This window comes from Vulpes vulpes, chromosome X, assembly GCF_048418805.1.
Source record: "Vulpes vulpes isolate BD-2025 chromosome X, VulVul3, whole genome shotgun sequence".
In the NCBI taxonomy this organism is placed as follows: domain Eukaryota; kingdom Metazoa; phylum Chordata; class Mammalia; order Carnivora; family Canidae; genus Vulpes; species Vulpes vulpes.
Window position 1 is genome coordinate 64232839 of NC_132796.1, and position 14758 is coordinate 64247596.

Sequence of the window (14758 nt, forward strand, 5' to 3'; positions counted from 1 at the left end):
TCAATAACATTAATCATCATGGAAATGTAAACCAAAACCATAATGTCAACTCACACTTGTCAAAATGTTAAGTCTCTCTCTCAAATAAATAAATAAATAGAATAGGTATGATTTCTTCTTTAAACGTTTGATAGAATTCCCCTGGGAAGCCATCTGGCCCTGGACTTTTGTGTCTTGGGAGGTTTTGGATGACTGCTTCAATTTCCTCCCTGGTTATTCGCCTGTTCAGGTTTTCTATTTCTTCCTGTTCCAGTTTTGGTAGTTTGTGGCTTTCCAGGAATGCGTCTATTTCTTCTAGATTGCCTAATTTATTGACGTAGAGCTGTTCATAATATGTTTTTAAAATCGTTTGTATTTCATTGGTCTTGATAGTGATCTCTCCTTTCTCATTCATGATTTTATTAATTTGAGTCTTCTCTCTCTTCTTTTTAATAACGTTGGCTAATGGTTTATCTATCTTATTAATTCTTTCAAAGAACCAACTCCTGGTTCTGTAGATCTGTTCCACAGTTCTTCTGGTCTCGATTTCGTTGAGTTCTGCTCGAATTTTAATTAACTCTCTTCTTCTGCTTCGTGTAGGGTCCATCTACTGTTTTTTCTCTAGCTCCTTTAGGTGTAAGGTTAGCTTTTGTATTTGAATTCTTTCCAGTTTTTGAACGGATGCTTGTATTGTGATGTATTTCCCCCTTAGGACTGCTTTTGCTGCATCCCAAAGATTTTGAACGGTTGTATCTTCATTCTCATTAGTTTCCATGAATCTTTTTAATTCTTCCTTAATTTCCTGGTTGACCCTTTCATCTTTCAGCAGGATGGTCCTTAACCTCCACGTGTTTGAGGTCCTTCCAAAATTCTTGTTGTGATTTAGTTCTAATTTCAAGGCATCATGGTCTGAGAATATGCAGGGGATGATCCCAATCTTTTGGTATCAGTTCAGACCCGATTTGTGACCCAGTATGTGGTCTATTTGGAGAAAGTTCCATGTGCACTTGAGAAGAATGTGTACTCAGTTGAGTTTGGATGTAAAGTTCTGTAGATATCTGTGAAATCCATCTGGTCCAGTGTATCATTTAAAGCTCTCATTTCTTTGGAGATGTTGTGCTTAGAAGACTTATCGAGGGTTGAAAGAGCTAGATTGAAGTCAGCAAGTATAAGTGTATTATTATCTAAGTATTTCTTCACTTTGGTTATTAATTGGTTTAAATATTTGGCAGCCCCCACATTCGGGGCATATATATTGAGGATTGTTATGTCCTCTTGTTGGATAGATCCTTGAAGTATGAGATTGTGTCCCTCTTCATCTTTTACTACAGTCTTCGGGGTAAAAAAAATAATAATAATAATAATAAATAAATAAATAAATAAATAAATAAATAAAATATTTTAAAAAGGAAATAAAAGGCATCCACATCAGAAAAGAAGCAGTTAAATTTTCACTATTTGCAGAGACCATGATACTCCATAAAGACATCCTGAAGACTCCACCAAAAGACTGCTAGAACTTATATACAAATCCAATAAAGTCACAGGATATAGACTCAGCATCCAGAAATCTGTTGCATTTCTATATGTCAATAATAAAGAAGCAAAAAGAGAAATTAAGGAATCTATCCCACTTACCATTGTCCACAAAATTATAATATATGAAGGAAAAAACTTTTAAAAGCATATAAAAGAGTTGTACTCCAAAACTCTTCAAAGTAACTGAAGATGACACAAAGAAGTGGAAAGAATTTACATGCTCATAGATAGGAAGAAAAAATATTGTTAAAATGTCTATACTACCCAAAGCAAATTACACATTTAAAGTAATCTCTATCAAAATACCAAGAGCAATTTTCACAGAGCTAGAACACTAACTTATATGTTTATATGGAACCATAAAAGATCCCAAATAACAAAGCAAAGTTGAAAATTAAGACCACATCTGGGGGAATCATAATTGCATACTTAAAGTTACATTACAAAACTGCAGTGAGCAAAACAGTATTATAATGGCTCAAAGATAGACACATAGATCAATGGAACACAATACAAGACCCAGAAGTGCACCCACAACCATACAGTCAATTAATCTCTGACAAAGCAGCAAAGGATATCCAATGGGGAAAAGACCATTTGTTCAAATAATTTTGTTGGGAAAACTGAGCAGCAACATACAAAAGAATGAAATAGGACCTTTTCCTCCATGATACACCAGATAAATTCAAAATGAATTTAATAGCTAAATGTGGGGCCTGAAACCATAAAAATCCTAGAGGAGAACAAAGGCAGTAACCTTTGACATCAGCCTTAGCAATTTCTTTCTAGATATGTCTCCTGAGTCAAGGGAAACAGAAGCAAAAATAAACTGTTGGAACTTTGTAAAGATAAAAAGTTTCTAAGCAGTTAAAAATATAGTCAACAAATGTAAAAGGCAACCTATGAAATGTGAGAAAATACTTGCAAATGTCATATTTTAGTATCCAAAATACATAAAGAACTTACAACTCAGAACCCTAGAAATGAATAATCCAATGAAAAAAATGGGCAGAAGACATGAATAGACACTTTTCTAAAGAGGACATCCAGATGGCCAACAGACAAATGAAAAGATTCTCAACATAACTCATCATTTAAGAAATACAAATCAACACCACAATGAGATGTCATCTTACACCTGTCAGAATGGCTATAATCTAGAACAGAAGAAACAACAGGTGTTTTCATAGATATGGGGGGGGATCATTCTTGCACTCTTGGTGGGAGTACAAACTGTTGCAGTCACTCTGGAAAACAGTATGGGGATTCCTCAAAAAATATAAAGGAAAAAAAGAAAAAAAAGAAATACCCTATAAACCAGCAATTATACCACAAGTTATTTATTCAAATAATATAAACATATTAATTCAAAGGAATACTTGCACCCCAATGTTAACAGCAGCATTATCTGCAATAGTCAAATTATGGAAACAACCCAAATGTCCATCTACTGATGAATGGATAAAGGAGATGTGATACATATATACACCAGAATCTTACTCAGCCATAAAAAAGTATGAAATCTTGTCATTTGCAACTACATAAATGGAGCTAGAGATTATTATGCTAAGTGAAATATATCAGAGAAAGAGAAATACCATATTACTTCACTCATATCTGGAATTTAAGAAACAAAACAAAGCAAAGGGAGGAAAGAGAGGGAGGCAAACAAAAGAAATAGAATCTTAGCTATATAGTGACAAACTCATGGTTACCAGAGGATAGGTGAGTGAAAGGATGGCTTAAATAGGTGATGGGGATTAAGTAGCACACTTGTGATGAGTACCAGATGTTGTATGGAAGTGTTAAATCACTATATTGTATACCTGAAATTAATATGATACTGTATGCTATCTGGAATTTAAATTAACAAATTTTAAAACTTCATAAATTAAAGAAATAGCCTTTATTACATTAAGGTATGTTCACTCTAAACCTACTTGGTTGAGGGTTTTTTTTTTTAACACGAATGGAGGTATTTTCTGAAGTGCTTTTTTTCCTCCACCCATAAATATGATTCTATCTTTTACCTTATTGGTGTCATGTATCACACTGATTGGCTTGTGACCATTGAGCCAAACTTGCATCCCAGGAATAAATCCCACTTGATTGTGATTATTTTTTAGCATATTACTGAATTTATTTTGCTAGTATTTTATTGAAAATTTTTTCATCCATGTTCATCAGGGATATTGGCTTGTAGGTCACTTTTTTAGAGAAGTTTTTATCTGGTTTTAGATTCATGGTTATTGGGCCCTCATAGAATAAATTTGGAAGTCGTCCTTCTTTTTCTATTTTTTTTGGAACTGCTTGGGAAGAATACATATTAACTCTTCATAGAATGTTTGGGAAAATTAGAAATGCGAAGCCATTTGACCCTGGACTTTTGTTTGTTGGGAGTTTTTTGATTATTGATTCCGTTTTTTTGTCAGTTGTCAGTCTGTCCAAATTTTCTATTTCTCTCCCTTTCAGTTTTGATACTTGATATGTTTCTAGGAATTTATCCATTTTTCCAAATTGTCTGATTTATTGATATATTTTCATAATATTTCCTTATAATTGTTTGTATTTCTGTGGTGTGGTTTTATTTCTTCTCTCTCATTCATGACTTTATGCATTTAAATATTTTTTTCTTGAAAAGTTTGACTAGAGGTTTATCATTTTTTTAAAGATTTTAATTTATTCATGAGAGACACAGAGAGAGAAGCAGGATCCACTCAGGGAACCCAATGTGGGACTCAATCCAGGATCATGCCCTGAGCCAAAAGCAGATGCTCAACCACTGAACCACCCAAGTGTCCCAAGGTTTATCAATTTTATTGAGCTTTCTTTAATGAAAAAGCTCATTGTTTCATTGATATAGCCTATTGTTTTATATTCTTTCTATATAACTTATTTCTTTCTCCAATCTTTGTTATTTTCTTCCTTCTGCTGGTTTTAGGTTTAGTTTTTTGGACTTTTTGCATTTCCTTCAGGTATAGGTTTAGGTTGCTCATTTCAGACTTTTCTTCCATCTTGAGGTAAGCCTGTATTGCTCATGATTCAAAGGAGAATTAGACCATGTGTGCTACAGCAAGGAGAGAGCCCTGATCACAGTGAAAGTTGAGAAAGAGAGAGAGAACACGCCCCCCGAACCATTGACCAGGAAAATGAGAGTGGCTGATTTTCATGAGTTTTTACAACCAACAGGGCTCAAAGACTAGAGTTTCAGAGATTTATGGCTTTGCTGGTGTGGAACCCTAAAGGAGCTGCAGTTCTCCTATGGAGAAGGAGGTCATATAGCTCAAAAGAAGATGGCGAGATCTGAGGATTACATGGGATGCACTGGGAGACAGGTAACTCTTCTTGAAATGCATCTGGGAGAGGTGGCATTGCCTCTCCAGGGACAGAAGAGCCTGCAGGCGCCATTAGCCACTTGCTTCCCAGCAGAAGCATACAGATACCTGTTGAGGGCAACTAACCTGGATACTGGCTCTTGGCTGTGCTTACTCCAAACTCTATTCCCATGCACACTGGTGTAGCTGCGCTTCTGGGAAAAACTAACATCAGTTCCAGCAGAGTGACACCCTTCCCCAGAGGACCAGTAGGGGTCCATGCTATACCAGGTCCCTGAAGTTTTGAATTATAAAACTCAACTGGACTGGCTGGAATAGAACACAGATGCACTGAGCTGCCAGGCAGGGAGATGGGCCAGACATAGTGTGAAAGCAGAAACCTAGGAACACTTGGGACTTATGAGGAGAGATTGTTCCCTCTTCTGGGAGCACTTCCTGGACAGCAGCAGGTACAAACAGAAAGGAAGGAGGGGAATAATGGCATTACTCTTCCCGGTCCCTCAGCATAAACTTTAGGAAGCAGCACAGGGCCAACAATGGTGGCCTAAAACCCTTATTACCCCACTTTCACTATGCAGGTACTACTTTTCTCATGCAAGTGTGCCTGAGAACCAGAACATTTGGCACATCCCCTAGAAGACCAGCAAAACTGCCCCACACTCACCATGCCTATTAACCATAGAGTTGTACAGAGCCTCAAAGCATGGAAATAGCATCAGATCTTAATTAATAAGCAGACTAGAGAACACTCAGTTAAAACTCACCACACTCTGGCCAAGGTCCAAATACTCCCTACCGCAGTCAAGGAGAGACTCTGCCAAGGATTAACCTGAGGGAAAAAGCAGCCAAAACACAGCAGCACAAATCACACAACATACACAAGAGGCACTTATTGAAGCACCAGGCTCTGTACAGTATATGACTTTTTCTTTATTAAGCCATTATTCTTGGGAACAGGAAACATAATTTGTTTTCCTAACACAGAGAAGACAGACACTTAGACAAAATACCAAGATGGAGAAGTTCATCCAAAAGAAAGAACACAAAAAGATCACAGCCAAGACTCTAACCAAAAGATATATAAATAATATGCCTAATCCGGACTTAAACAATTATCATAAGGATACTAGATGGGCTTGAAAAAGGCATAGAAAACACTATGGCATCTCTTATCACAGAAACATAAGACCTAAAAACTAATTAGGGCAAAATGCAAACTTCAATATCCAAGATTCAAAACTGATTATATGTAATGACCATAAGGATGAAAAAAATCAGAGGAACTAATAAGTAATATAAAAGCTAAAATATGGAAAATAATGAAGCTGAAAATAAGAGGGAAAGAACAATATTAGATGACAAACAGTAGTCTTAGGGAACACAGTGACTCCATAAAGTGTAATAACATTCATATCATAGGAGTACTAGAGCAGAGAGAGAAAAGAGGGTAAAAGGTTTATTTGAGGAAACAATAGCTGAAAACTTTCCTAATCTGGGGAAGAAACAAACATCCATATCCAGGAGGCACATAGAACTATCATAAAAATTGACAGAACCAGGCCAACAAAAAGACATATCATAGTTAAAATTTCAAAAATAGATGATGAAAAAATCCTGAAAGCAGCAAGAGAAAAGGAGCCCCTGACTTGAAAGGGAAGACAAATAAGGTTAGCAGCAGATCTCTCCACAGAAACTTGATAGGCAAGAAGTGGCATGATACATTTAACATTCTGGATGGGAAAATATGCAACCAGGAATAATCTATGAGGCAGACTGTTATTCAGAATACAAGGAGAGATAGAGTTTCCCAAACAACTAAAGGAGTGTGTGACCACTAAACGAGCTCTGCAAGATATAGGTCATAGGAATGGATAAGAAAACAAGATCCATCTATATGCTGCCTATAAGAGACTCACCTGAGATATAAAGACTCCTATAGAATGAAAGTGAGGGGTGGAGAAACATTTACCATGCAAACGGATGTCAATAAAAAAGCCAAAGTAACCATACTTCTATTAGACAAACTAGATTTTAAACCAAAGATTATAACAAGAGATGAAGGAGGGAACCATATCACAATAAAGATGTCTATCAAATAAGATCTATGCATAGTAGATATTTACACCCCCCAACTTGAGAGCTCCCAAATATACAATACAATTTATAACAAACATAAAGAAACACATTGGTAATTATACAATAAGAGTAAAGGATTTTAACAGCCCACTTATATCAATGGACAAATCACATAAACAGAAAATCAACAAGTAAAAAAAGGGATTGAACGAGAAATTGGCCCAGATGGATTTAACAGACATATTGAGAACATTTAATCCTAAAGCAGCCGAATGCACATTATTTTCAAGTGCACAGGGGGCATTAACCAGAGTAGATCACATACTAGTTCACAAATTAGGCTTCAATAAGTCAAAAAGTTTGAGATCATACCATGCATATTCTCTGACAACAATACTATTAAATTTGAAGTCAACCACAAGGAAATATTTGGAAAGCCCACAAATTCATTGCGGTTGATAAACATCCTACTAAAGAATGAATGGGTCAACCAGGAAATTAAAGAAGAAAAATAAAATACATGGCAGCAAATGATAATGAAAACATGAATGTCCAAAACCTTTGGGATGTAGCAAAAGTGGTCCTGAAAGGGAAGTATATAGCAATACAGACCTAAATCAAGAAGCAAAAAATATTTCAAACAGTCCAAACTTACACTTCAAGGAGCTAGAATAAACAACAAATGAAGCCTAAAGTCAGCAGAAGAAGGGAAATAATAAATATCACAGAAGAAATAAATGATATAGATAGAAACAAAAAATAGTAGAACAGATTAATGAAACCAGGAGCTGGTTCTTGCAATGAATTAATAAAATTAATAAACTCCTAGTGAGACTTATCAAAAAGAGAAAGGACTCAGATAAATAAATCATGAATTAGAGAACAGAAATCAATTGGGCAATCTGGAAGAAATGGATAAATAGCTAGAAACATATAAACTACCAAAACTGAAATGGGAACAAATAGAAAACTTGGACAGACTGATAACCAGCAATGAATCTGAGTCTGTAATGAAAAAAAAAAAAATCTCCAAAAAATCCCCCAAATTCAGGGCCAGATGGCTTCACAAACAAACTCTACCAAACATTAAAAGAAGAGTTAATACTTACTCTTCTCAAACTGTTCCCAAAAAATATAAATGGAAGGAAACTTCCCAACTCTTTCTTAGAGGCAAGCATTATCTTTATTTCAAAACTAAACAAAGATCTTGCCAATAAAGAGAATTACAGGCCAATATCTTTGATGAAGATAGATACGAAAATTCTCAACAAAATACAAACAAATATATTCCATTATTACATTAAAAGAATCTTTCACCACAATCAAGTGGGATTTGTTTCTGAGCTGCCAGTGTGGTTCAATATTTGCAAATCAATTATTATGATGTATCACATTAATAAAAGAAAGGATAAAAGGCATAGGATCCTCTCTGGTGCAGAAAGTAAACGGAGAAAAAGTATTTGACAAATTACAGCTTCCACTCTTGATAAAAACCAACAACAAAGTAGGGATAAAGGAAATGTACCTCATCATCATAAAGGTCATATATGAAAAATCCACACCTAATAAAATTCTCAATGATGAAAAATTGAGACTTTTTAATTTTTGGTCAGGAACAAGAAAGGGATTCCCATTCTCACCCTCTGTATTTAACATTGTACTGGAACTCCTAGCCACATTAATCAGACAACAGAAAGAAATAAAATGCATCCAAATCAGCAAGGAAGAAGTCAAATGTTCATTATTGGCAGATGACGTGATATTCTATGTAGAAAACCCAAAAGACTCCATCAAAAATTGCTGCAACTGATACACAAATTCAGTAAAGTCACAGGATAAAAATTCAATGTATAGAAATCTGTCAAAATACCATCCAAATTTTTCACAAAGCTGGAAAAAATTCTAAACTTTTTATGAAACTTCAAAAGGCCAAGAATAGACAAAGAAACCTTGGAAAAGAAAAGTGAAACTGGAAGCCTCATAATTCTGGACTTCAAGTTATATTACATAGCTGTAATCATGAAGACAGTATGGTTCTGGCAGAAAAACAGACACATAGATCAATGGAACAGAATAGAAAACCCAGAAACGAGCCCACAACCATATGGTCAACTAATATTTCACAAAGCATGAAAGAATATCCGATGGAAAAAAGACAGCATCTTCAACAAATATTGTTGGGAAAACTGGACAGTAACAACCAAAAGAATAAAAGTAGACCACTTTTTACACCATACACAGAAAATCTATTCAAAATGTAAGAAAGACCTAAATGTGAGACAAGAAACCATCAAAATCCTAGAGAAACGACTTCTTTGACATTTGACATAGCTATTTCTTGCTAGTTATGTCTCCTGAGACAAGGGAAACAAAAACAAAAATGAACTCTTGGGATTTCACTAAGATAAAATGCTGGGCAGCCCGGGTGGCTCAGCAGTTTACCGCTCCCTGCATGGAGCCTGCTTCTCCCTCTGCCTGTGTCTCTGCCTCTCTCTGTCTCTCATAAATAAATAAATAAAAAGTAAATAAATAAATAAATAAATAAATAAATAAATAAATAAATGTTTTATTTAAAGTCCACTACTTAACATATAGTTTAAATATTCGTTTCAGGACGAGTTACAGGGTGTTTTTTTTTTAATTTTTTTTTATTATTTATTTATGATAGTCATAGAGAGAGAGAGAGAGGCAGAGACACAGGCAGAGGGAGAAGCAGGCTCCATGCACCGGGAGCCCAACGTGGGATTCCATCCCGGGTCTCCAGGATCGCGCCCTGGGCCAAAGGCAGGCGCCAAACCGCTGCGCCACCCAGGGATCCCTACAGGGTGTTCTATATAAGTGAATATATATATATATATATATATATATATATATATATATATATATATATATTCTATATGTTCTGGCCTTCCAGAAGAAGGTCTTTCTTTATCTTTCATGGAGATGGAGGGCACATTTGATGACACATTCCCAGCGATCCCCAAGTCGGGCACACAGACTGGCATTAGAGGAGGTCCCAATGTCCTCCAGTTATGTTGTTGTTGTTTTTATTTTTTATTTTATTATTTTTTAAAGTTTTATTTATTTATTTATTCATTTCTGATAGACATACAGAGAGAGAGAGAGGCAGAGACACAAGAGTGGGGAGAAGCAGGCTCCATGCCGGGAGCCCGATGCGGGACTCCCCGCAACTCCAGGATCACGCCCTGGGCCAAAGGCAGGCGGTAAACCAGTGAGCCACCCAGGGATCCCCTGTTGTTGTTTTTAATGAGCTTCTCCTTGGGACATGTGAGTGTTTGCTTCTGTGTCAGGAGGAGTCGTGTTCTTTATAAAGGTAGAAAAAAACTTTTTTAAGTGTTCATCAAAAGTTCCCTCCCGAATATACATAACCCATTTAACACATCCAGCTGCACACCTCCCTCCATCAGCTCTCAGGCTCTTCTCTATAGTTTAGAGTCTGTTTCATAATTTGCCTCTCTTTTCCTCTATATTTTCACTAGTTTCATTTCTTAAATTTCATATATGAGTAAAATCATATGGTATATGTCTTTCTCTGACTGACTTATTTTGCTTAGCATAATACAATCTAGCTCCAACCACATAATCGCAAATAGCAAGATTTCATTATCTTTATATATATTATATCACATCTTCCTTATCCATTCATCAATCAATGGACATTTGTTCTTTCCATAATTTGGCAATTGTTGCAATGCTGCTATAAACATCAGAGTGCATGTGTCCCTCCAAATCAGTGTCTTTGTATCCTCTGGGTAAATGCTTAGTAGTGTATTTGCTGGGTGTTATACTATATGTTGGCAAATCAAACCTCAATAAACACCTGTTGTTTCCTGTTAGCCATCTGCACATCTTCTTTGGAAAAATATCTATTCACGTCTTCTGCCTATTTCTTAACTGGATTATTTGTTTTTTGGATATTGAGTTTTCTCCATTCTTTATAGATTTTGGATACTAACCCTTTATCAGATTTGTTCTTTGCAAATATCTTTCCCCATTCCAAATGTTGCCTTTTAGTTTTGTTGGTTGTTTCCTTTCCTGGGCATAAGCATTTTATCTTTTTGTAAAAGATTTTATTTATTTACTCATGAGAGAAGGAGAGAGAGAGAGAGAGAGAGATAGATCTACACAGGCAGAGGGAGAAGCAGGCTCCATGCAGGGAGCCCAACGTGGGACTCGATCCCAGGCCTCCAAGATCTGGCCCTGGACCAAAGGCGGCGTTAAACTGCTGAGCCACCCGGGCTGCCCTAAATAAAACCTTAAAACAAATAAACAAAAAAAGACTAAAATTTGTGTAAAATTATCAAGAATTATTTGTTTGCTCCAAACAAATATCTTGCCATTGCAATTTATGCAATCATTATTTTCACCAATTTATACGAACTGAAACTTTCTTCTTGCTAGGAATTACTTAGAAATACCTTAACATTGCACCTTGCTTTAGTTAGAAATCTTCAAATCATGGCACCTGAGTGGCTCAGTCGGTAAGTGTCTGCCTTCAGCTCAGGTCATGTTCCTTGGGTCCTGGGATCAAGCCCGGTGTCAGGCTCCCTGCTCAGCTAGGGATTTGTTTTTCTGCCCTACCTGAGCTCATTCTCTCTCTCTCTCTCTCTCTCTCTCTCTCTCAAATAAATAAATAAAAATCTTTTAAAAAATCTTCAAATCAGTGACAAAATATAAGAAAAATAACTACAACTGCATAAGAAAAAAGTAGGAAAAAGTTTGTGAATTACTAGCTTTTCTTTAATCAATAAACTTAAAAGGGCACAGAAACTTGAAATAATGTCTGTGATGTTTTGTTAAGTTACTAAAACCAGCATATATAATATATGTAGTATGATCCTATATTTGTATAAAGCAATATCAAGCATCTAAATGCACGTGTATGTTTGTGTAAGGATCAGAAAAGATATGAATGGGAGAGGCATCAGGTTTTTGACAATAGTTATTTTTTTGACAGATAAAATAAGAGCATGAAAAAGAACTTGTTCATTCATTTTATGCACTTACTGCCTTTTAGGATGTGAGTGCAACCTCCATGCCTTATATATCTAGCTTCCTCACTGCTCTATATCTAGTACCCAAAAATAAATATTTTAAATGAATAAACAAAGTTTAAATTGTCTTAGAAGATAGATAATTTTTTATTTTATTTTATTTTTAAAAGATTTTATTTATCTATTCATGAGACACACACACACACACACACACACACACACACAGGCAGAGACACAGGCAGAGGGAGAAGCAGGCTCCATGCAAGGAGCCTGATGTGGAACTCGATCCCGGGCAGGATCATGTCCTGGACTGAAGGCGGTGCTAAACCGCTAAGCCACCAGGGCTGCCCAATAGATAATTTTTTAAATGCAAATGGTGTGCTAGGTTTCTTTTTGTTAGCCATTAATTACCATGAATACATATTATTTTATAGTGACAAATGACCGATTTATGACTTCTGAGACCTCCTACATCTCTCAGATGTCTTGTATTACCTCCTTCGGTAGTATAAAATATTACTTCATAAATAGTACTATATACCAATCATCTGATAAATGATCAATTACAGCAAATATGATTCCAAGTTCATTCTTACTTAAAAATGATAAAAGACAAGCCATTTAATTACCTTTCTTCTATTTTTCCATTTTTAACATTTCTGTATATTTTTATTCACTCTGTGGTAATATTTCCAAGTGTTACCATTTAAAGGGTTTAGGTCATCATGTTTGGGAACCTGCAGTTACCAAATGTAACTTCCATTTGGATTATATATGATTCTTCCATTTGGATCTTATACAAATTCTGTCACCCACTTCACTTTACAGAAGGAAAAACTGAAGTTCTAAAAAGTAATTTGCTCAAAACTTCACAAGTAATAACTCTTCCTGAAAGTACTCTCAAAAGTGTAACTTACAAATTATCAGTGAAACTTTTCACCAACATTCCCTGCTTAGAAGATCAGGAAATGTTTGTGATTTGTAATGTCATATGCCTTAACAGTGTTTTTTGACCTTTTCCTTTATCAAACTAATATACCTATAATCTAGTATCTCAATTTAAGTAGTTGAAGGGACTGAGCATGGCATTGTGTGGTACGTATTTAATTCTCATTTATAGACCACATATTAAAAATACAACTTTAATTCATAGAGGATGTCAAAATATCAAATTGTGACACATACAATTTTACACAGCACAATCACATGTAATTGGAAATATGTTAATATTAACAACATTAACAAAAATAATAAAATTCTATGTGACACATGTATTTTGTGTTATAAACTTGGGCTGTGAGCATTCACCTAGTCAGAATGGCAGATCAAATAGGCCATTTATGCATATTCTTGAAGAAAACAGAAAAGTAGCATAGTCTCTGTACACTAGGATTTTCATATATTGTCAACATTTTATTTTGTGTAGTTCAGTTTTTGTACTTGTTGTTATGGTTTGTATTTCCTGTTTCAAACAAACTGAAGTCTGAAAGAATCTTATTTTTCTTTATTTCCTGACAATATAACAATACCTTAGTGTAGGTAGCAATTGGACACCAACTCCAAGTCTTTAATAAATCCCATTCACGATTAAAGTTAAATTCTTTTTTAGGACAATGATCCTATCCTCCACAACATGAGGAATAAATATGAGTTCATAAATATTTGTAAATACTTAAAAATTGGCATTCAAAATGGAAACTAATATTTAGAAGCTCCTGAAAACACATACAAATGTAGACACACACATATGTGCGCACACATACAGACAAAGGTGTAGAGGGAAACAGTAAGTGGGGGAATTATATTTTACAGAAAGTTAGGGTTTAGTGTATTTATTCATTTATTTATTTATCATCTATCTAACTTTTATTTAAATTAAATTAGTCAATATTAGAACATCATTAATTTCAGATGTAGAGTTCAGTAATTCTTCAGTGGAATATAACATCCAGTACTCATCACATCATGTGCTCTCCTTAATGCCTGTCATTCAGTTACCTTATCCCCCATTCACCTCCCCTCAAGCAGTCAGTAGCACCCAGGTTTTTCCAAATAGTCACCATTTTTCTTTTGTCTGCATAGACTTTTTCTCAGTAGCTGCCTTCAACTTTTGTTGCATTATTTCAGAGTCCCTCTGTTTTCTATGACAGGTGGTCAAGCTATCCTCTTTTTTTGTTCCCTTACTAACCCTGGGATTCCTGTTGCTATAAATATCAGGGTGCAAGTGCCTCTTCAGATCACTACATTAGTGTCTTTAGGGTAAATGCCTAGAAGTGAAATTAGTGGGTCATAGGGTAGCTCTATTTTTAGCTTCTTGCCAACAGCATAAGCATAAGAGGATTATGCCAACAGCATAAGAGGATTCATTCCCTTTCTCCACATCCTTGCCAAAATTTGTTGTTTCCCAGCTTGTTAGTTCTAGCCATTCTGACTGGTGTGAGATGGTATTTCATTGTGGTTTTGATTTGTATTCCCCTGATGCCAAATGATATGGAGCATTTTTTCATGAGCCTGTTGTCCATTTGTAAGTAAGCCTTCTTTGGGCAAATGTCCATTCATGTCTTCTGCCCATTTCTTGGTTGGATTATATGTTTTTTGGGGTGTTGAGTCTGATAGGCTTGTTGTAGATTTTTGATATGAGCCCTTTATCTGATATGTCATTCGTGAATATCCTCTCCGTTTCCATAGGTTGCCTTTTAGTTTTGTTGACTGTTTCCTTTGCTGTGCAAAAGCTTTTTATCCTGATGGAGTCCCAGTAGTTCATTTTTGATTTGGGATCCCTCATCTTTGGAGATGTCTCTAGCAAGATGTTGC